Source organism: Arabidopsis thaliana, assembly GCF_000001735.4.
Source record: "Arabidopsis thaliana chromosome 1 sequence".
NCBI lineage: Eukaryota > Viridiplantae > Streptophyta > Magnoliopsida > Brassicales > Brassicaceae > Arabidopsis > Arabidopsis thaliana.
Genome location: NC_003070.9, coordinates 15,822,812 through 15,846,503, shown reverse-complemented (window position 1 = coordinate 15,846,503; position 23,692 = coordinate 15,822,812). Strand labels below are relative to the sequence as shown.

Here is a 23,692-nt window from a genome sequence, read left to right as displayed (position 1 = left end):
GTGTTCGATGAAATGTCTGAACCACTAATTCCACAGATTCGTGACCCTGTACCAAGGTATTGGTTGCAGGGAGCGTTTTGGCTTTAACTTGTTGATTCGTAATGCCTGTTAGGTTAGCTCTCGTCAATGGTGATTGAGTCTGGGACTAGGTTAGCTTGAGAGTCTCTGTTGCGGTGGCACTTAGATTTGGTTAATGAACACGTTGTCTAGGGTTAATTTATTGAGCATGTCAATCACCTGTAAACTGAGGAAACGAAACTACTCAATTACCCCATCCTTAGGAATTCTTTATCTGATTGATTTTATTGTTTACTCTACTGCTGTTTACTGCATCCTGTCACCTGTTGCTTAGTTTCTGCAATTCTTACTGTTACTCGACCTGGTACTCGACCACCCAGTGGTCTGGCAACAGACTGTGCAATCGAGTACCTCTGTTTCATTTTCTGTCTGTTACTCGACTTGTCACTCGACCTCACTCAGTGCTCTGCAAAGAGCTGTGTTGGTCGAGTGTTCTACTGTTTCTGTTTGATTTTCTGTTTTCTGCATGTTCACTTAGGACTGCTAGAACACACCAAAACCTGTTATTGCTTGGCTTGACTTAGTGACTTCTGATCACATCTTGATTGTTAGCATCACACCCATTTGGATTGACAACCTAAAATACTACAACGACATGATTGGTGTTTTAGGACAATTGACTTAAAAACTTATTATCAATTTGGCGCCGTTGCCAATTGGGTGTTTGTTTGTTACATTTGAGATTTCAGACTTGCTTAGATCAAGTTGTTTTTCAATTTTCTTTTCAGTTACTTACTGTGTGTTTTTCTTGTTGTCTTTTTGATCCAGGTACACCTCTGCTGTATGCGAACTCGATCAACATGCAACCAGAACCTCCTTTTCAACGACAACATCAACCGCACAGCCCGCGAAATCAGAAAAAGGAGAACCACAGTAAACCCTGTACCTCAGCAACCACTCGTTATGGCTGAAGAACAGAATCAGCAAAATGGCCATGCCAACATTGGTGCTGGAGATGCACCACGTGATCACCGTTAAAGGAAGGGAATCGCACCTCCTGCTATCCAGAATAACAACTTCGAGATTAAGAGTGGTCTTATCTCGATGATTCAGGGGAACAAATTCCATGGTTTGCCAATGGAGGATCCACTCGACCACCTTGATGAATTCGATAGGCTCTGCAACCTAACGAAGATCAATGGTGTCAGTGAAGACGGATTCAAGCTCCGTTTGTTCCCATTTTCCTTGGGTGACAAAGCACATATCTGGGAGAAGAATTTGCCCCATGACTCAATCACCACCTGGGATGATTGTAAGAAGGCTTTTTTGTCAAAATTCTTCTCCAATGCCAGAACTGCAAGACTCCGAAATGAGATTTCTGGTTTCTCACAGAAGACTGGTGAAAGCTTCTGTGAAGCATGGGAGCGTTTCAAAGGTTACACCAACCAATGCTCTCATCATGGCTTTACTAAAGCCTCTCTTCTCAGCACTCTTTACAGAGGAGTCCTACCACGCATCAGAATGCTTCTGGATACCGCCAGCAATGGGAATTTCCAGAACAAGGATGTTGAAGAAGGCTGGGAATTGGTTGAGAACCTTGCTCAATCAAATGGCAATTATAACGAAAACTGTGATAGGACCGTCAGAGGAACAGCTGACTCTGATGACAAACACAGGAAGGAGATCAAAGCGCTGAATGACAAGCTGGACAGGATTCTTCTTAGCCAGCATAAGCATGTGCACTTCCTTGTTGATGACGAGCAGTATGAAGTCCAAGATGGGGAGGGTAACCAGTTGGAAGAAGTAAGCTACATCAACAACAACCAGGGTGGCTACAAAGGATACAACAACTTCAAAACCAACAACCCCAACCTCTCCTACCGCAGCACCAACGTTGCTAACCCTCAGGATCAGGTGTATCCTCCACAGCAACAACAAAGTCAGAACAAACCTTTTGTTCCCTACAACCAAGGTTTCGTTCCTAAGCAGCAATTCCAGGGGAACTACCAGCAATAACCACCTGGGTTTGCACCTCCGCAACACCAAGGTCCTGCTGCTCCTGACGCTGATATGAAACAAATGCTACAACAGCTGCTTCACGGGCAAGCCTCTTGCTCCATGGAGATGGCAAAGAAGATATCTGAGTTACATAACAAGCCGGACTGTAGCTACAATGATCTCAATGTCAAGATGGAAACACTGGATACCAAAGTCCGTTACTTAGAGGGACATTCTACATCTTCTTCAGCTACAAAACAGACAAGCCAACTACCAGGCAAAGCAGTTCAGAATCCAAAAGAATATGCTCATGCTATCACCCTGCATAGTGGAAAAGCACTTCCAACTAGGGAGGAACCAAAGACGGTCACTGAGGACAGTGAAGATCAAGATGGGGAGGATTTAAGTCTCAAGAAAGATCAAGCTGACAAACCACTCGACCTGTCACTCGAGCAACCACTCGACCTGTCACTCCAGCAATCACTCGATCCGCCACTCGACAGCTTTACTCGACCTACCACTCGACCTGTCATCCCAGCAGCATCACCAACTGCTCCAAAACCAGTTGCTGTCAAAAACAAGGAAAAGGTCTTTGTCCCTCCTCCCTACAAACCGCAGCTTCCATTTCCTAGAGTCACAAGAAAGCGGTGGCAGACAAATATAGAGCTATGTTTGCCAAGAACATTAAGGAGGTTGAGTTGCGGATACCTCTTGTTGACGCTCTAGCGCTAATCCCAGACTCTCACAAGTTTCTGAAAGACTTGATTGTGGAGAGAATTCAAGAAGTGCAAGGGATGGTGGTATTGAGTCATGAATGCAGCGCTATCATACAGAAGAAGATCATTCCTAAGAAGCTTAGTGATCCTGGTTCGTTCACTCTACCGTGCTCTTTAGGTCCATTGGCTTTCAACAGATGCCTATGCGATTTAGGAGCATCAGTCAGTCTCATGCCGCTATCTGTCGCCAAAAGATTGGGATTCACTCAATACAAGTCCTGCAATATATCCCTCATCCTAGCTGACAGATCAGTAAGGATTCCTCATGGTTTGCTCGAAAACCTCCCAATCAGGATCGGTGCTGTGGAGATACCAACTGACTTTGTAGTCCTGGAGATGGATGAAGAGCCCAAGGACCCGTTGATTCTAGGGAGACCTTTCTTAGCCACTGCAGGAGCTATGATTGATGTCAAGAAAGGGAAGATTGATCTGAACCTTGGCAAAGACTTTAGGATGACCTTTGATGTCAAAGACGCGATGAAGAAGCCTACCATAGAAGGGCAACTCTTTTGGATCGAAGAAATGGATCAGTTAGCTGATGAGTTACTGGAAGAGCTGGCAGAAGAAGATCATCTTAACAGTGCTTTAACCAAAAGTGGTGAAGATGGGTTTCTGCATTTGGAAACATTGGGATACCAGAAGTTGTTAGACTCCCATAAAGCGATGGAAGAATCAGAACCCTTTGAGGAATTGAATGGACCAGCAACAGAGGTAATGGTAATGAGCGAAGAAGGGTCAACTCGAGTTCAACCTGCACTCTCGAGGACGTACTCAAGCAACCACTCGACCTTGTCTACCGACGAACCTAGGGAGCCGATCATTTCAACTTCAGATGACTGGTCTGAACTTAAGGCACCTAAGGTTGATCTCAAACCACTTCCAAAAGGTCTAAGGTACGCGTTCCTTGGTCCAAACTCTACTTACCCTGTGATCATTAATGCTGAGTTAAATAGTGATGAAGTGAACCTGCTATTATCTGAGCTTAGAAAGTATAGGAGAGCAATTGGTTATTCGTTATCCGACATTAAGGGAATTTCACCTAGTTTATGTAACCATAGGATCCATCTTGAAAACGAATCCTATTCCAGCATTGAACCACACAGGAGGTTAAATCCCAATTTGAAAGAAGTAGTGAAAAAAGAAATTTTGAAACTGCTTGATGCTGGTGTCATCTACCCTATCTCTGATAGTACTTGGGTTTCTCCAGTGCATTGCGTCCCTAAAAAGGATGGAATGATTGTTGTCAAAAATGAAAAAGATGAACTGATCCCTACTAGAACTATAACTGGTCATAGAATGTGCATAGATTATAGGAAGTTGAATGCTGCATCTAGGAAAGATCATTTTCCTTTACCATTCATTGACCAAATGCTTGAACGTTTGGCTAATCATCCATATTATTGCTTTCTTGATGGATACAGTGGTTTCTTTCAAATACCAATTCACCCTAATGATCAAGAAAAAACCACTTTCACGTGTCCTTATGGAACTTTTGCCTATAAAAGAATGCCATTTGGTTTATGCAATGCTCCTGCAACATTTCAGAGGTGTATGACCTCTATATTTTCAGACTTAATCAAGGAGATGGTGGAGGTTTTCATGGACGATTTTTCGGTCTATGGCCCCTCTTTCTCTTCATGTTTGTTGAATCTTGGCAGGGTATTGACCAGGTGCGAAGAGACGAATCTTGTTCTCAATTGGGAAAAGTGTCATTTCATGGTGAAGGAAGGCATAGTATTGGGTCACAAGATATCAGAGAAGGGTATAGAGGTTGACAAAGGAAAAGTTGAAGTGATGATGCAGCTGCAGCCACCTAAAACGGTGAAGGACATCAGAAGCTTCCTTGGTCATGCTGGATTCTATAGAAGATTCATTAAAGACTTTTCTAAGATAGCCAGACCGTTAACCAGACTATTGTGCAAGGAAACCGAATTTAAATTCGATGATGACTGCCTCAAATCCTTTCAAACCATCAAGGACGCTTTGGTATCTGCTCCGGTTGTTCGAGCGCCTAATTGGGACTATCCATTTGAAATCATGTGTGATGCATCAGATTACGCAGTAGGAGCTGTTTTAGGCCAGAAAATAGACAAGAAGCTTCATGTCATATATTACGCCAGCCGAACGTTGGATGACGCTCAGGGAAGATATGCAACAACTGAGAAGGAGCTTCTAGCTGTTGTATTCGCATTTGAGAAGTTCAGAAGCTATTTGGTTGGATCAAAGGTAACTGTCTATACAGACCATGCAGCTTTGAGGCATCTGTATGCCAAGAAGGATACTAAACCAAGACTGTTAAGATGGATACTTTTATTGCAAGAGTTTGACATGGAGATAGTAGATAAGAAAGGCATTGAAAATGGCGCAGCGGACCATCTGTCGAGGATGAGAATTGAAGAACCACTTCTGATAGACGATTCAATGCCAGAAGAACAGCTCATGGTTGTAGAGTTCTTCGGAAAAAGCTACAGTGGGAAAGAGTTCCACCAACTGAATGCTGTTGAAGGAGAATCTCCATGGTATGCTGATCACGTCAATTACTTGGCATGCGGAGTAGAGCCTCCCAACCTGACAAGTTATGAAAGGAAGAAGTTTTTCAGAGACATACACCATTACTACTGGGATGAGCCTTATCTTTACACTCTCTGTAAAGATAAGATCTACAGGAGATGTGTCTCAGAAGATGAAGTGGAAGGTATCCTGCTGCATTGCCATGGCTCAGCATATGGTGGTCACTTCGCGACGTTCAAGACAGTGTCCAAGATTCTTCAAGCAGGCTTTTGGTGGCCAACAATGTTTAAGGATGCTCAGGAGTTTGTTTCAAAGTGTGATTCATGCCAGAGAAAAGGCAACATCAGTAGAAGAAATGAGATGCCTCAGAACCCAATCTTGGAAGTTGAGATCTTTGATGTATGGGGGATTGATTTTATGGGTCCATTCCCATCTTCATACGGTAATAAATATATACTGGTCGCCGTAGACTACGTATCGAAATGGGTCGAAGCTATTGCTAGTCCTACCAACGATGCAAAAGTTGTGCTGAAGTTGTTCAAAACCATAATCTTCCCAAGATTTGGAGTTCCCAGGGTAGTAATCAGTGATGGCGGAAAGCATTTCATCAACAAGGTTTTTGAGAACCTCTTGAAGAAGCATGGGGTAAAGCACAAGGTCGCCACTCCTTATAATCCACAGACAAGCGGGCAGGTTGAGATCTCCAATAGGGAGATAAAAACAATTCTGGAAAAGACTGTTGGGATTACAAGGAAAGACTGGTCTGCAAAGCTAGATGATGCATTATGGGCTTATAGGACAACCTTCAAAACCCCCATAGGTACAACTCCTTTCAATCTTCTCTATGGAAAATCATGTCATCTACCCGTTGAGCTCGAGTACAAAGCAATGTGGGCGGTAAAACTTCTGAACTTTGACATAAAAACTGCTGAGGAGAAGCGATTGATCCAACTCAGTGACCTCGATGAGATCCGTCTAGAAGCTTATGAAAGTTCTAAAATCTACAAGGAGAGAACCAAGCTTTTCCATGACAAGAAGATCATCACTAAGGATTTCCAGGTTGGTGATCAGGTGCTGCTATTCAACTCTCGCTTGAAACTCTTTCCAGGAAAACTTAAATCCAGATGGTCTGGCCCCTTCTGCATCACTGAGGTCCGTCCTTATGGAGCAGTCACTCTAACTGGTAAGAGTGGAGATTTTACAGTAAATGGTCAAAGGCTCAAGAAATACTTAGCAGACCAAATCCTTCCAGAGGTGACATCGGTTCATCTCCAGGAGCTTCTTGATGATTAAAGGAGTAAAGGAGTCAAGCTAATGACTTTAAACAAGCTCACTTGGGAGGAAGTCCCATGACTATCCTTGTAAATAATTTTTACCTTTTTGATATTTTTGATTTGTTTTAGTTGTGTTTGCGGTTTTCAGAGACAAGAGAACAACGCGGAGATAGAGTAAAAATTTAAAACTTTTACTTTATCGAAGACCTGGAGATCGAGTGTACAGCCCGTTGGAGTACAAAATTTTGAAAATTTTCTGTTGCACCTGAGACCCTGCACTCGTGTACATTGGTCGAGTATATGTGATGTTTAAAACCCAAAAATTTTTAAATCATCATTTTACTCGACCAACAGAAGCTACAGAGACTTGCAGAAATTTCCTACAGTTTACAGTAGGTTTTCTGCAAAGAAATTTTCTCAATCAACAGTGTGTGGACCACGCGCTGAGGATAAGCTGGAGAGAGAATCTAAAACTCAACCTAGACCACTCATTTTGAAGCGCTACTCGACCACTCCAAATCCACTCGACCTTCCACTTTTCATTTCACCGCCGACACTCTAATCTCTCTACACCACAAATCGCCGTCCAAAGAGCTACTCGGCCACTGAGAACTTCACTCGACCACCTCCCTCGCCGCCGTCACCAGCCCATCCACTCCGTCAACCGACCAAACCACTTCACTCGATTCCTTCCATATACTCGACCAATTCATCCGCATCAACCGCCGTCTCTTTCAAAAGAAACCGATCGACCTCGCTTCCCGGTCTCGTAGAGGCACTCGACCGACGCCGTCCTAGCCGACTTCAAGAAGTCACTCGACCTCCTGAAAGCACTCGACCCCTGCAATAATCTACTCGGCTTCTTGTTCGTGAATTCAGTAGAGCCTTCCAACTTCAGAGAAGCTACTCGACCACTAGCTTTCACGATTCACTCTATCTCTACGACTCACTCGACCTGCTGAAGCACCCCAACTCGACCTCTGAGAAGATACTCGATTCATTTCATCTAAGCTCAGGAACAGCTCAGGTTACTCGAGTACGAAATTGTACTCGACCTTTTCAATCTGTTTCATTGCCTATCTTTGAGACTAACCTATTGACATTTGAGCTTTGAGTTCTAAATCCCTACAGGAGAATCATGAGCAATTACAGTGGCAGTTCTTCTGTTGATCCTGACTACAACATGGATGAGACAGAATCGTCATCTTCAAGGCTAGAGAGAGAACAGAGAGAATATGAAAGTTTCAGAAGGAAAGCTGAGATAGCCCGAGGAAAGAGAGCGATGACAGAGAGGTATGAGCTTATAGACGAAGATGTGGAGGACGAGTACATGCCTGAACAGACTCGCAGAGCTACCAAACTTCTGCACAAGCCCGACATATTGCCTACTGAGGAATATGTTAGGCTTTTCAAGCTGAATGAGTTCTGTAGCACGAGGTATCCTTGCTCGACCTCACTTGCACAACTCGGATTGTTGGAAGATGTTCAGCACCTGTACCAAAGTTGTCATCTGGACACTTTGATGGCTTATCCGTATGTAGCATATGAAGATGAGACAATACAATTCCTCTCCACACTGCAAGTAAAGCTCTACCAAGGTATGACCTCTGATGAGTTGGATTGTGAAGGTTTGGGATTCTTGCGATTTTCTGTGCATGGTCATGAGTACAGGTTATCAATCAAGCGATTGGAAGGATTGTTTGGCTTCCCCAGTGGAACGGGATCTAAGCCAAAGTATGAAAGAGAAGAGTTGAAAGACTTGTGGATCACCATTGGCAGCTCCGTACCGTTGAATGCTTCCAGGTCAAAGAGCAATCAGATACGCAGCCCTGTCATCAGGTACTTCCAGCGTTCTGTAGCCAACGTACTCTACTCCCGAGAGATTACAGGGACTGTCACTAACTCTGATATGGAGATGATCGCAATGGCCCTCAAGGGAACTCTTCGCCAAACTAAAAATGGCATGTCCCTCCAGGGTAAAGTCAATAACACACCTCTCTCTATACTTCTTCTGATCCATCTGTGTGGATACAAAAGCTGGGCGGTCAGCAATAACCGCAAGAGAGCACGAGGCGCTCTGTGCATAGGTGGCGTTGTGACACCGATTCTGATAGCTTGTGGAGTCCCACTCATTTCTGCTGGACTCGAGCCGCGAGCAATGGATATCGAGCACCTACGTCACTGCGAATTCCTGGAGTTTGCAATGGTTGACGATTTCCACAGGTTCAGGTTTGAGCACTCTACAGACAGGAGAGCTAACATCCTTCTCCCTAGCCCTGAGGTCACACTGATAATCGAGGGTGATAACATTGATTTTAAGCCTGAGATTGGACGTCTCTACTATGAGAACGCTCCACCATTAGATGAGGATGATCTTCTTGAAGAAGCTGCTTCGGATGGGATGGATGAAGATAGAGCAGTGAAGTTCGACACTAGCATGTATCACTTTGCTGAACATGTACCTCCAGCGAGGCAGAGCAAGAGCTTGACTGAAGCTCATAAGAATAACAGTAAATTGCATAAGTGGTGCAAGAAGCAGGACAAGCTGATCGCCAAGTGTTTCAAGCTTCTGACAGATAAGCTGAGTTGCTCTTCCTCCACCACTGCTATTCCACAGGTACAGCCTCCTCTGGAGATGCCATCGAGGAGATTTAATGAACCTGCGCACAGACCTGAGCTTAGCGAGCAGAGAGTCCCACATGTCCAGGCTAGGCATTCGTCATTCGAATCCCGGGAACACAAGAGAAGAAGGAAGGCTACACTCACTCGATCTAGCAGCAGATCACGCCTCATTCACTCGAGGAGATCACTCGACCGCGGTGCTGGCCGCAGCAGAAGGAGAGAGGTCGAGTTTCTTCAGAGCGGTGCTGGCCGCCACAGAGCTGATGAGGTCGAGTACCCACCTACTGGAGCTGATACAGAACAAGGCGGTTCGTCTATGGCCTGGGAGCAATCGCAGGCAGCCATTGACGAGCAACTACGTTCATTCTTCGACTGAGGTAAGCGCCTCACTTCACCATTGTACTATACCGTATGTTGTGATTTGTATCTTCTTTTTTTGTTTCTGTGATTGGATTTGTCCTGAGTACTCTCTTCCAAGTTTATTCACACAGTGGACTGTGTGATTTAAGTTTGGGGGAGGGCTCAGGAAGTGTGTGTTGCATTGTGTATAATTTTGAGTCTGCATTCATCTAAGGCATAGAAAAACCGAAAAAATTTGAAAAATTTCACAAAATGATTTCACAAAAAAAGAGTGTTCATGTAGTTGCATCACATTTAGGATCGAGTCTAGAGTGTTTCATTTAGGATTGTTGCATATGCATAGGGGATGATGATGAGATAGCCTTGTAAGCATTTTGATTCACCGGATAAACTCAGTGCCCTCGTTGCTAGTTGTCTGTTGCGTAGTCAATGAATTTGAAATAAAACTGAACCATGCCTAGATTGCTCTACTCGACCTCACTGTCATGATCTGATACCATTCCCTATCAATTTGAACCTGAATCTGATCTTTAATTATCATGTCTGCATCAAATTTGAACTCATGGATACCCTAAAATACTTGGATTCTCTTATTCATTTTGATCACTCTTGTTAATCCAAGTAGCTGACTCTCCTTATTAGAGCAGTTAACCCAAACCCAAACCTAGACTTTCTTTCAAGCCCTATATCACTTGTGAGTGTTTGTGAGGTCTTATTCCGATTAAGCTTGGTAGAAAGTGTTAGGTTCGTAACGACAGAGATAATGTCTCATGTAGTTCTAGTTCGCATTTTTCGGACTAGATAGGACTAGGTGGGTGCTTATACTTTGGGTTGGGATGTGTTTAAAAGAAAAAAAAAGAGGGGGTTGATTCATTGATGAGAAAAGGTAAAGGACTCTAGGTGAAGTAAGCTAAAGAAGCAGAAAAAGTCTAGTAAAGGTTTTGGGATTTGTAAAGAAAAGAAAGAGTTCTTGTTAGCTATTGAAGATGGGCAAAAGCCCTTGGTTTTAAAATGTTAAAAACAGGAACCTTAGTTGTTAAAGAAATCCAAATCCGCTAGATATATCAAAGTGTTGAAGCTTCTCCTAGAGTTAAGAGAAAAAGAAAAGAATGATTCGAAAAAGGGCTACAAAAAATTCATGAATGCAAAGGGTAGAGTTTAGTTCTTGTATTGAGATGGGAGATGGGATTACCATTAGAGCTTCATTTGATATACACTGGGTAGATGGGATCTTATCTCTGTATGCATAGCTTGGGACTTACCTTTAGCATTCTACTAAAGCTTAATCATTTTTTGAGAGATCCCTTGTTACTGAAGACTATTCTGTAAGGGACCATCTTTGTCTCTTGACCTTTTACCTTAGCCAAATGAGTTCTTTGATGATGCATTGCTTGATTCACGTTCCAGAACTAATGAATGTTAAAGGGATTGGTAGATTTGAAAACTTGTGTAGGTCGAGCATATGAGTCGGATTGATTGATTGATGAGGCATGGCTAACGTTTTTAAGTAAAATTCGATCTTGCAGCTTAGAACTTTTAACTTGGACATTGATTTCATCTGGTTTATCTAGTGCTTTGGCTCTGAGTCCCCGCTTTCAAACCTCACCTCCAGCTTGTTCTTGATTGTTTGCTTGAGGGCAAGCAAAGACTAAGTTTGGGGGAGTTGATAAGTGTGTATTTTGCATGTTTTGAGCATCCATTTGTCATCATTTTAGCATCATATCATCACTGTTTTATACCATTTCACAACATTTATCATCACTTTGCGTGTTTAGGATAGTTTTGCATGCATGTTGCATATTTGCGTTGATTTCAGGTGATTTGGAGCTGTTGACGAGCTATCTGGAAGAAGCGGACATGATCATGACAAACCACTCGACCACCAGGTCGAGTAGAAGACATCACCACTTCACCTCACCACTCGACCCCGAGGTCGAGTGCCATCATCTCCATCACCAGACCCTCACTCGATCACTTCACTCGACCATGAGGTCGAGTGTCTTCACCTCCATCATCAGACAACCACTCGACCTACTCACTCTACCAAGAGGTCGAGTATCTCCACCACACCACTCGACTGCATACTCGATGACAAGCTTCAGAGCCTTCTTCATTCTGCACTCAACCAGACACTCGAGCACAAGGAAGAAAAGAAGACTCCAGCTATTCACTCGACCTATCACTCGACCACGTGGGTCGAGTACAGTTCTTAACCCGTCCAAATACTTCGTCGTTTTGGGTAATAGGATTTCGGGATATTTGGCTATAAGTAGCATGTATTTCTCATTTTTGAAAGGAAGAAGTTTTTAATCTAGTTTTATTTCCGCAGCCCTTTTGTTCTAGACTTTTTGTAATCCGGATTTCTCTTTATCTATTCAGTATTCAGTATTCAGTTTCTGTTCTTGATTTTCGTTTACTGTTGTTCATTCTGTTATCATACTGCTGTTACACTGCTGTTATCATGTCTTCAACCTGTTTAACGTTTATGCTTTCTGTTATGATGTCTGAGTAGTGAATAGGTTTCTGAGGATGGGTTAGAGTAGTGTAGAATTCTCAGTATGCTAGGTGATTGAGTATTGATTGATAGATCCCTTCTGGATTAGTTGTTCTTAATGCCTATTGCTTTCTGATCAACTGGAATTTGAGCCCAGACATTTCCGGGCCCAAAAGGTGTTCGATGAAATGTCTGAACCACTAATTCCAGAGATTCGTGACCCTGTACCAAGGTATTGGTTGCAGGGAGCGTTTTGGCTTCGTAATGCCTGTTAGGTTAGCTCTCGTCAATGGTGATTGAGTCTGGGACTAGGTTAGCTTGAGAGTCTCTGTTGCGGTGGCACTTAGATTTGGTTAATGAACTCGTTGTCTAGGGTTAATTTATTGAGCATGTCAATCACCTGTAAACTGAGGAAACGAAACTACTCAATTACCCCATCCTTAGGAATTCTTTATCTGATTGATTTTATTGTTTACTCTACTGCTGTTTACTGCATCCTGTCACCTGTTGCTTAGTTTCTGCAATTCTTACTGTTACTCGACCTGGTACTCGACCACCCAGTGGTCTGGCAACAGACTGTGCAATCGAGTACCTCTGTTTCATTTTCTGTCTGTTACTCGACTTGTCACTCGACCTCACTCAGTGCTCTGCAAAGAGCTGTGTTGGTCGAGTGTTCTACTGTTTCTGTTTGATTTTCTGTTTTCTGCATGTTCACTTAGGACTGCTAGAACACACCAAAACCTGTTATTGCTTGGCTTGACTTAGTGACTTCTGATCACATCTTGATTGTTAGCATCACACCCATTTGGATTGACAACCTAAAATACTACAACGACATGATTGGTGTTTTAGGACAATTGACTTAAAAACTTATTATCAATTTGGCGCCGTTGCCAATTGGGTGTTTGTTTGTTACATTTGAGATTTCAGACTTGCTTAGATCAAGTTGTTTTTCAATTTTCTTTTCAGTTACTTACTGTGTGTTTTTCTTGTTGTCTTTTTGATCCAGGTACACCTCTGCTGTATGCGAACTCGATCAACATGCAACCAGAACCTCCTTTTCAACGACAATATCAACCGCACAGCCCGCGAAATCAGAAAAAGGAGAACCACAGTCAACCCTGTACCTCAGCAACCACTCGTTATGGCTGAAGAACAGAATCAGCAAAATGGCCATGCCAACATTGGTGCTGGAGATGCACCACGTGATCACCGTTAGAGGAAGGGAATCGCACCTCCTGCTATCCAGAATAACAACTTCGAGATTAAGAGTGGTCTCATCTCGATGATTCAGGGGAACAAATTCCATGGTTTGCCAATGGAGGATCCACTCGACCACCTTGATGAATTCGATAGGCTCTGCAACCTAACGAAGATCAATGGTGTCAGTGAAGACGGATTCAAGCTCCGTTTGTTCCCATTTTCCTTGGGTGACAAAGCACATATCTGGGAGAAGAATTTGCCCCATGACTCAATCACCACCTGGGATGATTGTAAGAAGGTTTTTTTGTCAAAATTCTTCTCCAATGCCAGAACTGCAAGACTCCGAAATGAGATTTCTGGTTTCTCACAGAAGACTGGTGAAAGCTTCTGTGAAGCATGGGAGCGTTTCAAAGGTTACACCAACCAATGCCCTCATCATGGCTTTACTAAAGCCTCTCTTCTCAGCACTCTTTACAGAGGAGTCCTACCACGCATCAGAATGCTTCTGGATACCGCCAGCAATGGGAATTTCCAGAACAAGGATGTTGAAGAAGGCTGGGAATTGGTTGAGAACCTTGCTCAATCAGATGGCAATTATAACGAAGACTGTGATAGGACCGTCAGAGGAACAGCTGACTCTGATGACAAACACAGGAAGGAGATCAAAGCGCTGAATGACAAGCTGGACAGGATTCTTCTTAGCCAGCATAAGCATGTGCACTTCCTTGTTGATGACGAGCAGTATGAAGTCCAAGATGGGGAGGGTAACCAGTTGGAAGAAGTAAGCTACATCAACAACAACCAGGGTGGCTACAAAGGATACAACTACTTCAAAACCAACAACCCCAACCTCTCCTACCGCAGCACCAACGTTGCTAACCCTCAGGATCAGGTGTATCCTCCACAGCAACAACAAAGTCAGAACAAACCTTTTGTTCCCTACAACCAAGGTTTCGTTCCTAAGCAGCAATTCCAGGGGAACTACCAGCAACAACCACCTGGGTTTGCACCTCCGCAACACCAAGGTCCTGCTGCTCCTGACGCTGATATGAAACAAATGCTACAACAGCTGCTTCACGGGCAAGCCTCTTGCTCCATGGAGATGGCAAAGAAGATATCTGAGTTACATAACAAGCTGGACTGTAGCTACAATGATCTCAATGTCAAGATGGAAACACTGGATACCAAAGTCCGTTACTTAGAGGGACATTCTACATCTTCTTCAGCTACAAAACAGACAAGCCAACTACCAGGCAAAGCAGTTCAGAATCCAAAAGAATATGCTCATGCTATCACCCTGCGTAGTGGAAAAGCACTTCCAACTAGGGAGGAACCAAAGACGGTCACTGAGGACAGTGAAGATCAAGATGGGGAGGATTTAAGTCTCGAGAAAGATCAAGCTGACAAACCACTCGACCTGTCACTCGAGCAACCACTCGACCTGTCACTCCAGCAATCACTCGATCCGCCACTCGACAGCTTTACTCGACCTACCACTCGACCTGTCATCCCAGCAGCATCACCAACTGCTCCAAAACCAGTTGCTGTAAAAAACAAGGAAAAGGTCTTTGTCCCTCCTCCCTACAAATCGCAGCTTCCATTTCCTGGCCGTCACAAGAAAGCGTTGGCAGACAAATATAGAGCTATGTTTGCCAAGAACATTAAGGAGGTTGAGTTGCGGATACCTCTTGTTGACGCTCTAGCGCTAATCCCAGACTCTCACAAGTTTCTGAAAGACTTGATTGTGGAGAGAATTCAAGAAGTGCAAGGGATGGTGGTATTGAGTCATGAATGCAGCGCTATCATACAGAAGAAGATCATTCCTAAGAAGCTTAGTGATCCTGGTTCGTTCACTCTACCGTGCTCTTTAGGTCCATTGGCTTTCAACAGATGCCTATGCGATTTAGGAGCATCAGTCAGTCTCATGCCGCTATCTGTCGCCAAAAGATTGGGATTCACTCAATACAAGTCCTGCAATATATCCCTCATCCTAGCTGACAGATCAGTAAGGATTCCTCATGGTTTGCTCGAAAACCTCCCAATCAGGATCGGTGCTGTGGAGATACCAACTGACTTTGTAGTCCTGGAGATGGATGAAGAGCCCAAGGACCCGTTGATTCTAGGGAGACCTTTCTTAGCCACTGCAGGAGCTATGATTGATGTCAAGAAAGGGAAGATTGATCTGAACCTTGGCAAAGACTTTAGGATGACCTTTGATGTCAAAGACGCGATGAAGAAGCCTACCATAGAAGGGCAACTCTTTTGGATCGAAGAAATGGATCAGTTAGCTGATGAGTTACTGGAAGAGCTGGCAGAAGAAGATCATCTTAACAGTGCTTTAACCAAAAGTGGTGAAGATGGGTTTCTGCATTTGGAAACATTGGGATACCAGAAGTTGTTAGACTCCCATAAAGCGATGGAAGAATCAGAACCCTTTGAGGAATTGAATGGACCAGCAACAGAGGTAATGGTAATGAGCGAAGAAGGGTCAACTCGAGTTCAACCTGCACTCTCGAGGACGTACTCAAGCAACCACTCGACCTTGTCTACCGACGAACCTAGGGAGCCGATCATTCCAACTTCAGATGACTGGTCTGAACTTAAGGCACCTAAGGTTGATCTCAAACCACTTCCAAAAGGTCTAAGGTACGCGTTCCTTGGTCCAAACTCTACTTACCCTGTGATCATTAATGCTGAGTTAAATAGTGATGAAGTGAACCTGTTATTATCTGAGCTTAAAAAGTATAGGAGAGCAATTGGTTATTCGTTATCCGACATTAAGGGAATTTCACCTAGTTTATGTAACCATAGGATCCATCTTGAAAACGAATCCTATTCCAGCATTGAACCACAGAGGAGGTTAAATCCCAATTTGAAAGAAGTAGTGAAAAAAGAAATTTTGAAACTGCTTGATGCTGGTGTCATCTACCCTATCTCTGATAGTACGTTTCTCCAGTGCATTGCGTCCCTAAAAAGGATGGAATGACTGTTGTCAAAAATGAAAAAGATGAACTGATCCCTACTAGAACTATAACTGGTCATAGAATGTGCATAGATTATAGGAAGTTGAATGCTGCATCTAGGAAAGATCATTTTCCTTTACCATTCATTGACCAAATGCTTGAACGTTTGGCTAATCATCCATATTATTGCTTTCTTGATGGATACAATGGTTTCTTTCAAATACCAATTCACCCTAATGATCAAGAAAAAACCACTTTCACGTGTCCTTATGGAACTTTTGCCTATAAAAGAATGCCATTTGGTTTATGCAATGCTCCTGCAACATTTCAGAGGTGTATGACCTCTATATTTTCAGACTTAATCGAGGAGATGGTGGAGGTTTTCATGGACGATTTTTCGGTCTATGGCCCCTCTTTCTCCTCATGTTTGTTGAATCTTGGCAGGGTATTGACCAGGTGCGAAGAGACGAATCTTGTTCTCAATTGGGAAAAGTGTCATTTCATGGTGAAGGAAGGCATAGTATTGGGTCACAAGATATCAGAGAAGGGTATAGAGGTTGACAAAGGAAAAGTTGAAGTGATGATGCAGCTGCAGCCACCTAAAACGGTGAAGGACATCAGAAGCTTCCTTGGTCATGCTGGATTCTATAGAAGATTCATTAAAGACTTCTCCAAGATAGCCAGACCGTTAACCAGACTATTGTGCAAGGAAACCGAATTTAAATTCGATGATGACTGCCTCAAATCCTTTCAAACCATCAAGGACGCTTTGGTATCTGCTCCGGTTGTTCGAGCGCCTAATTGGGACTATCCATTTGAAATCATGTGTGATGCATCAGATTACGCAGTAGGAGCTGTTTTAGGCCAGAAAATAGACAAGAAGCTTCATGTCATATATTACGCCAGCCGAACGTTGGATGACGCTCAGGGAAGATATGCAACAACTGAGAAGGAGCTTCTAGTTGTTGTATTCGCATTTGAGAAGTTCAGAAGCTATTTGGTTGGATCAAAGGTAACTGTCTATACAGACCATGCAGCTTTGAGGCATCTGTATGCCAAGAAGGATACTAAACCAAGACTGTTAAGATGGATACTTTTATTGCAAGAGTTTGACATGGAGATAGTAGATAAGAAAGGCATTGAAAATGGCGCAGCGGACCATCTGTCGAGGATGAGAATTGAAGAACCACTTCTGATAGACGATTCAATGCCAGAAGAACAGCTCATGGTTGTAGAGTTCTTCGGAAAAAGCTACAGTGGGAAAGAGTTCCACCAACTGAATGCTGTTGAAGGAGAATCTCCATGGTATGCTGATCACGTCAATTACTTGGCATGCGGAGTAGAGCCTCCCACCTGACAAGTTATGAAAGGAAGAAGTTTTTCAGAGACATACACCATTACTACTGGGATGAGCCTTATCTTTACACTCTCTGTAAAGATAAGATCTACAGGAGATGTGTCTCAGAAGATGAAGTGGAAGGTATCCTGCTGCATTGCCATGGCTCAGCATATGGTGGTCACTTCGCGACGTTCAAGACAGTGTCCAAGATTCTTCAAGCAGGCTTTTGGTGGCCAACAATGTTTAAGGATGCTCAGGAGTTTGTTTCAAAGTGTGATTCATGCCAGAGAAAAGGCAACATCAGTAGAAGAAATGAGATGCCTCAGAACCCAATCTTGGAAGTTGAGATCTTTGATGTATGGGGGATTGATTTTATGGGTCCATTCCCATCTTCATACGGTAATAAATATATACTGGTCGCCGTAGACTACGTATCGAAATGGGTCGAAGCTATTGCTAGTCCTACCAACGATGCAAAAGTTGTGCTGAAGTTGTTCAAAACCATAATCTTCCCAAGATTTGGAGTTCCCAGGGTAGTAATCAGTGATGGCGGAAAGCATTTCATCAACAAGGTTTTTGAGAACCTCTTGAAGAAGCATGGGGTAAAGCACAAGGTCGCCACTCCTTATAATCCACAGACAAGCGGGCAGGTTGAGATCTCCAATAGGGAGATAAAAACAATTCTGGAAAAGACTGTTGGGATTACAAGGAAAGACTGGTCTGCAAAGCTAGATGATGCATTATGGGCTTATAGGACAGCCTTCAAGACCCCCATAGGTACAACTCCTTTCAATCTTCTCTATGGAAAATCATGTCATCTACCCGTTGAGCTCGAGTACAAAGCAATGTGGGCGGTAAAACTTCTGAACTTTGACATAAAAACTGCTGAGGAGAAGCGATTGATCCAACTCAGTGACCTCGATGAGATCCGTCTAGAAGCTTATGAAAGTTCTAAAATCTACAAGGAGAGAACCAAGCTTTTCCATGACAAGAAGATCATCACTAAGGATTTCCAGTTTGGTGTTCAGGTGCTGCTATTCAACTCTCGCTTGAAACTCTTTCCAGGAAAACTTAAATCCAGATGGTCTGGCCCCTTCTGCATCACTGAGGTCCGTCCTTATGGAGCAGTCACTCTAGCTGGTAAGAGTGGAGATTTTACAGTAAATGGTCAAAGGCTCAAGAAATACTTAGCAGACCAAATCCTTCCAGAGGTGACATCGGTTCATCTCCAGGAGCTTCTTGATGATTAAAGGAGTAAAGGAGTCAAGCTAATGACTTTAAACAAGCTCACTTGGGAGGAGGTCCCATGACTATCCTTGTAAATAATTTTTACCTTCTTGATATTTTTGATTTGTTTTAGTTGTGTTTGTGGTTTTCAGAGACAAGAGAACAACGCGGAGATAGAGTAAAAATTTAAAACTTTTACTCTATCGAAGACCTGGAGATCGAGTGTACAGCCCGTTGGAGTACAAAATTTTGAAAATTTTCTGTTGCACCTGAGACCCTGCACTCGTGTACATTGGTCGAGTATATGTGATGTTTAAAACCCAAAAATTTTTAAATCATCATTTTACTCGACCAACAGAAACTACAGAGACTTGCAGAAATTTCCTACAGTTTACAGTAGGTTTTCTGCAAAGAAATTTTCTCAATCAACAGTGTGTGGACCACGCGCTGAGGATAAGCTGGAGAGAGAATCTAAAACTCAACCTAGACCACTCATTTTGAAGCGCTACTCAACCACTCCAAATCCACTCGACCTTCCACTTTTCATTTCACCGCCGACACTCTAATCTCTCTACACCACAAATCGCCGTCCAAAGAGCTACTCGAACACTGAGAACTTCACTCGACCACCTCCCTCGCTGCCGTCACCAGCCCATCCACTCCGTCAACCGACCAAACCACTTCACTTGATTCCTTCCATATACTCGACCAATTCATCCGCATCAACCGCCGTCTCTTTCAAAAGAAACCGATCGACCTCGCTTCCCGGTCTCGTAGAGGCACTCGACCGACGCCGTCCTAGCCGACTTCAAGAAGTCACTCGACCTCCTGAAAGCACTCGACCCCTGCAATAATCTACTCGGCTTCTTGTTCGTGAATTCAGTAGAGCCTTCCAACTTCAGAGAAGCTACTCGACCACTAGCTTTCACGATTCACTCTATCTCTACGATTCACTCGACCTGCTGAAGCACCCCAACTCGACCTCTGAGAAGATACTCGATTCATTTCATCTAAGCTCAGGAACAGCTCAGGTTACTCGAGTACGGAATTGTACTCGACCTTTTCAATCTGTTTCATTGCCTATCTTTGAGACTAACCTATTGACATTTGAGCTTTGAGTTCTAAATCCCTACAGGAGAATCATGAGCAATTACAGTGGCAGTTCTTCTGTTGATCCTGACTACAACATGGATGAGACAGAATCGTCATCTTCAAAGCCAGAGAGAGAACAGAGAGAATACGAAAGTTTCAGAAGGAAAGCTGAGATAGCCCGAGGAAAGAAAGCGATGACAGAGAGGTATGAGCTTATAGACGAAGATGTGGAGGACGAGTACATGCCTGAACAGACTCGCAGAGCTACCAAACTTCTGCACAAGCCCGACATATTGCCTACTGAGGAATATGTTAGGCTTTTCAAGCTGAATGAGTTCTGTAGCACGAGGTATCCTTGCTCGACCTCACTTGCACAACTCGGATTGTTGGAAGATGTTCAGCACCTGTACCAAAGTTGTCATCTGGACACTTTGATGGCTTATCCGTATGTAGCATATGAAGATGAGACAATACAATTCCTCTTCACACTGCAAGTAAAGCTCTACCAAGGTATGACCTCTGATGAGTTGGATTGTGAAGGTTTGGGATTCTTGCGATTTTCTGTGCATGGTCATGAGTACAGGTTATCAATCAAGCGATTGGAAGGATTGTTTGGCTTCCCCAGTGGAACGGGATCTAAGCCAAAGTATGAAAGAGAAGACTTGTGGATCACCATTGGCAGCTCCGTACCGTTGAATGCTTCCAGGTCAAAGAGCAATCAGATACGCAGCCCTGTCATCAGGTACTTCCAGCGTTCTGTAGCCAACGTACTCTACTCCCGAGAGATTACAGGGACTGTCACTAACTCTGATATGGAGATGATCGCAATGGCCCTCAAGGGAACTCTTCGCCAAACTAAAAATGGCATGTCCCTCCAGGGTAAAGTCAATAACACACCTCTCTCTATACTTCTTCTGATCCATCTGTGTGGATACAAAAGCTGGGCGGTCAGCAATAACCGCAAGAGAGCACGAGGCGCTCTGTGCATAGGTGGCGTTGTGACACCGATTCTGATAGCTTGTGGAGTCCCACTCATTTCTGCTGGACTCGAGCCGTGAGCAATGGATATCGAGCACCTACGTCACTGCGAATTCCTGGAGTTTGCAATGGTTGACGATTTCCACAGGTTCAGGTTTGAGCACTCTATAGACAGGAGAGCTAACATCCTTCTCCCTAGCCCTGAGGTCACACTGATAATCGAGGGTGATAACATTGATTTTAAGCCTGAGATTGGATGTCTCTACTATGAGAACGCTCCACCATTAGATGAGGATGATCTTCTTGAAGAAGCTGCTTCGGATGGGATGGATGAAGATAGAGCAGTGAAGTTCGACACTAGCATGTATCACTTTGCTGAACATGTACCTCCAGCGAGGCAGAGCAAGAGCTTGACTGAAGCTCATAAGAATAACAGTAAATTGCAGAAGTGGTGCAAGAAGCAGGACAAGCTGATCGCCAAGTGTTTCAAGCTTCTGACAGATAAGCTGAGTTGCTCTTCCTCCACCACTGCTATTCCACAGGTACAGCCTCCTCTGGAGATGCCATCGAGGAGATTTAATGAACCCGCGCACAGACCTGAGCTTAGCGAGCAGAGAGTCCCACATGTCCAGGCTAGGCATTCGTCATTCGAATCCCGGGAACACAAGAGAAGAAGGAAGGCTACACTCACTCGATCTAGCAGCAGATCACGCCTCATTCACTCGAGGAGATCACTCGACCGCGGTGCTGGCCGCAGCAGAAGGAGAGAGGTCGAGTTTCCTCAGAGCGGTGCTGGCCGCCACAGAGCTGATGAGGTCGAGTACCCACCTGCTGGAGCTGATACAGAACAAGGCGGTTCGTCTATGGCCTGGGAGCAATCGCAGGCAGCCATTGACGAGCAACTACGTTCATTCTTCGACTGAGGTAAGCGCCTCACTTCACCATTGTACTATACCGTATGTTGTGATTTGTATCTTCATTTTTTGTTTCTGTGATTGGATTTGTCCTGAGTACTCTCTTCCAAGTTTATTCACACAGTGGACTGTGTGATTTAAGTTTGGGGGAGGGCTCAGGAAGTGTGTGTTGCATTGTGTATAATTTTGAGTCTGCATTCATCTAAGGCATAGAAAAACCGAAAAAATTTGAAAAATTTCAGAAAATGATTTCACAAAAAAAAGAGTGTTCATGTACTTGCATCACATTTAGGATCGAGTCTAGAGTGTTTCATTTAGGATTGTTGCATATGCATAGGGGATGATGATGAGATAGCCTTGTAAGCATTTTGATTCACCGGATAAACTCAGTGCCCTCGTTGCTAGTTGTCTGTTGCGTAGTCAATGAATTTGAAATAAAACTGAACCATGCCTAGATTGCTCTACTCGACCTCACTGTCATGATCTGATACCATTCCCTATCAATTTGAACCTGAATCTGATCTTTAATTATCATGTCTGCATCAAATTTGAACTCATGGATACCCTAAAATACTTGGATTCTCTTATTCATTTTGATCACTCTTGTTAATCCAAGTAGCTGACTCTCCTTATTAGAGCAGTTAACCCAAACCCAAACCTAGACTTTCTTTCAAGCCCTATATCACTTGTGAGTGTTTGTGAGGTCTTATTCCGATTAAGCTTGGTAGAAAGTGTTAGGTTCGTAACGATAGAGATAATGTCTCATGTAGTTCTAGTTCGCATTTTTCGGACTAGATAGGACTAGGTGGGTGCTTATACTTTGGGTTGGGATGTGTTTAAAAGAAAAAAAAAGAGGGGGTTGATTCATTGATGAGAAAAGGTAAAGGACTCTAGGTGAAGTAAGCTAAAGAAGCAGAAAAAGTCTAGTAAAGGTTTTGGGATTTGTAAAGAAAAGAAAGAGTTCTTGTTAGCTATTGAAGATGGGCAAAAGCCCTTGGTTTTAAAATGTTAAAAACAGGAACCTTAGTTGTTAAAGAAATCCAAATCCGCTAGATATATCAAACTGTTGAAGCTTCTCCTAGAGTTAAGAGAAAAAGAAAAGAATGATTCGAAAAAGGGCTACAAAAAATTCATGAATGCAAAGGGTAGAGTTTAGTTCTTGTATTGAGATGGGAGATGGGATTACCATTAGAGCTTCATTTGATATACACTGGGTAGATGGGATCTTATCTCTGTATGCATAGCTTGGGACTTACCTTTAGCATTCTACTAAAGCTTAATCATTTTTTGAGAGATCCCTTGTTACTGAAGCCTATTCTGTAAGGGACCATCTTTGTCTCTTGACCTTTTACCTTAGCCAAATGAGTTCTTTGATGATGCATTGCTTGATTCACGTTCCAGAACTAATGAATGTTAAAGGGATTGGTAGATTTGAAAACTTGTGTAGGTCGAGCATATGAGTCGGATTGATTGATTGATGAGGCATGGCTAACGTTTTTAAGTAAAATTCGATCTTGCAGCTTAGAACTTTTAACTTGGACATTGATTTCATCTGGTTTATCTAGTGCTTTGGCTCTGAGTCCCCGCTTTCAAACCTCACCTCCAGCTTGTTCTTGATTGTTTGCTTGAGGGCAAGCAAAGACTAAGTTTGGGGGAGTTGATAAGTGTGTATTTTGCATGTTTTGAGCATCCATTTGTCATCATTTTAGCATCATATCATCACTGTTTTATACCATTTCACAACATTTATCATCACTTTGCGTGTTTAGGATAGTTTTGCATGCATGTTGCATATTTGCGTTGATTTCAGGTGATTTGGAGCTGTTGACGAGCTATCTGGAAGAAGCGGACATGATCATGACAAACCACTCGACCACCAGGTCGAGTAGAAGACATCACCACTTCACCTCACCAGACCGTCAC

General features: G+C 43.4%; 5 pseudogenes across 5 annotated transcripts; all 5 read left to right on the top strand.

The window, feature by feature from the left end:
* Positions 1-861: 861 nt before the first annotated feature.
* On the top strand, positions 862-6,596 carry AT1G42375 (annotated as a pseudogene; the record flags this gene model as incomplete). The annotated part of the gene is made up of 1 exon: positions 862-6,596.
* Positions 6,597-7,715: 1,119 nt separating this feature from the next.
* AT1G42370 lies at positions 7,716-9,575 on the top strand (annotated as a pseudogene; the record flags this gene model as incomplete). Its single annotated transcript has 1 exon — positions 7,716-9,575.
* Positions 9,576-11,416: 1,841 nt separating this feature from the next.
* On the top strand, positions 11,417-11,869 carry AT1G42367 (annotated as a pseudogene; the record flags this gene model as incomplete). The annotated part of the gene is made up of 1 exon: positions 11,417-11,869.
* Positions 11,870-13,077: 1,208 nt separating this feature from the next.
* On the top strand, positions 13,078-18,808 carry AT1G42365 (annotated as a pseudogene; the record flags this gene model as incomplete). The annotated part of the gene is made up of 1 exon: positions 13,078-18,808.
* Positions 18,809-19,927: 1,119 nt separating this feature from the next.
* AT1G42360 lies at positions 19,928-21,778 on the top strand (annotated as a pseudogene; the record flags this gene model as incomplete). Its single annotated transcript has 1 exon — positions 19,928-21,778.
* Between the last annotated feature and the right edge of the window lie 1,914 nt (positions 21,779-23,692).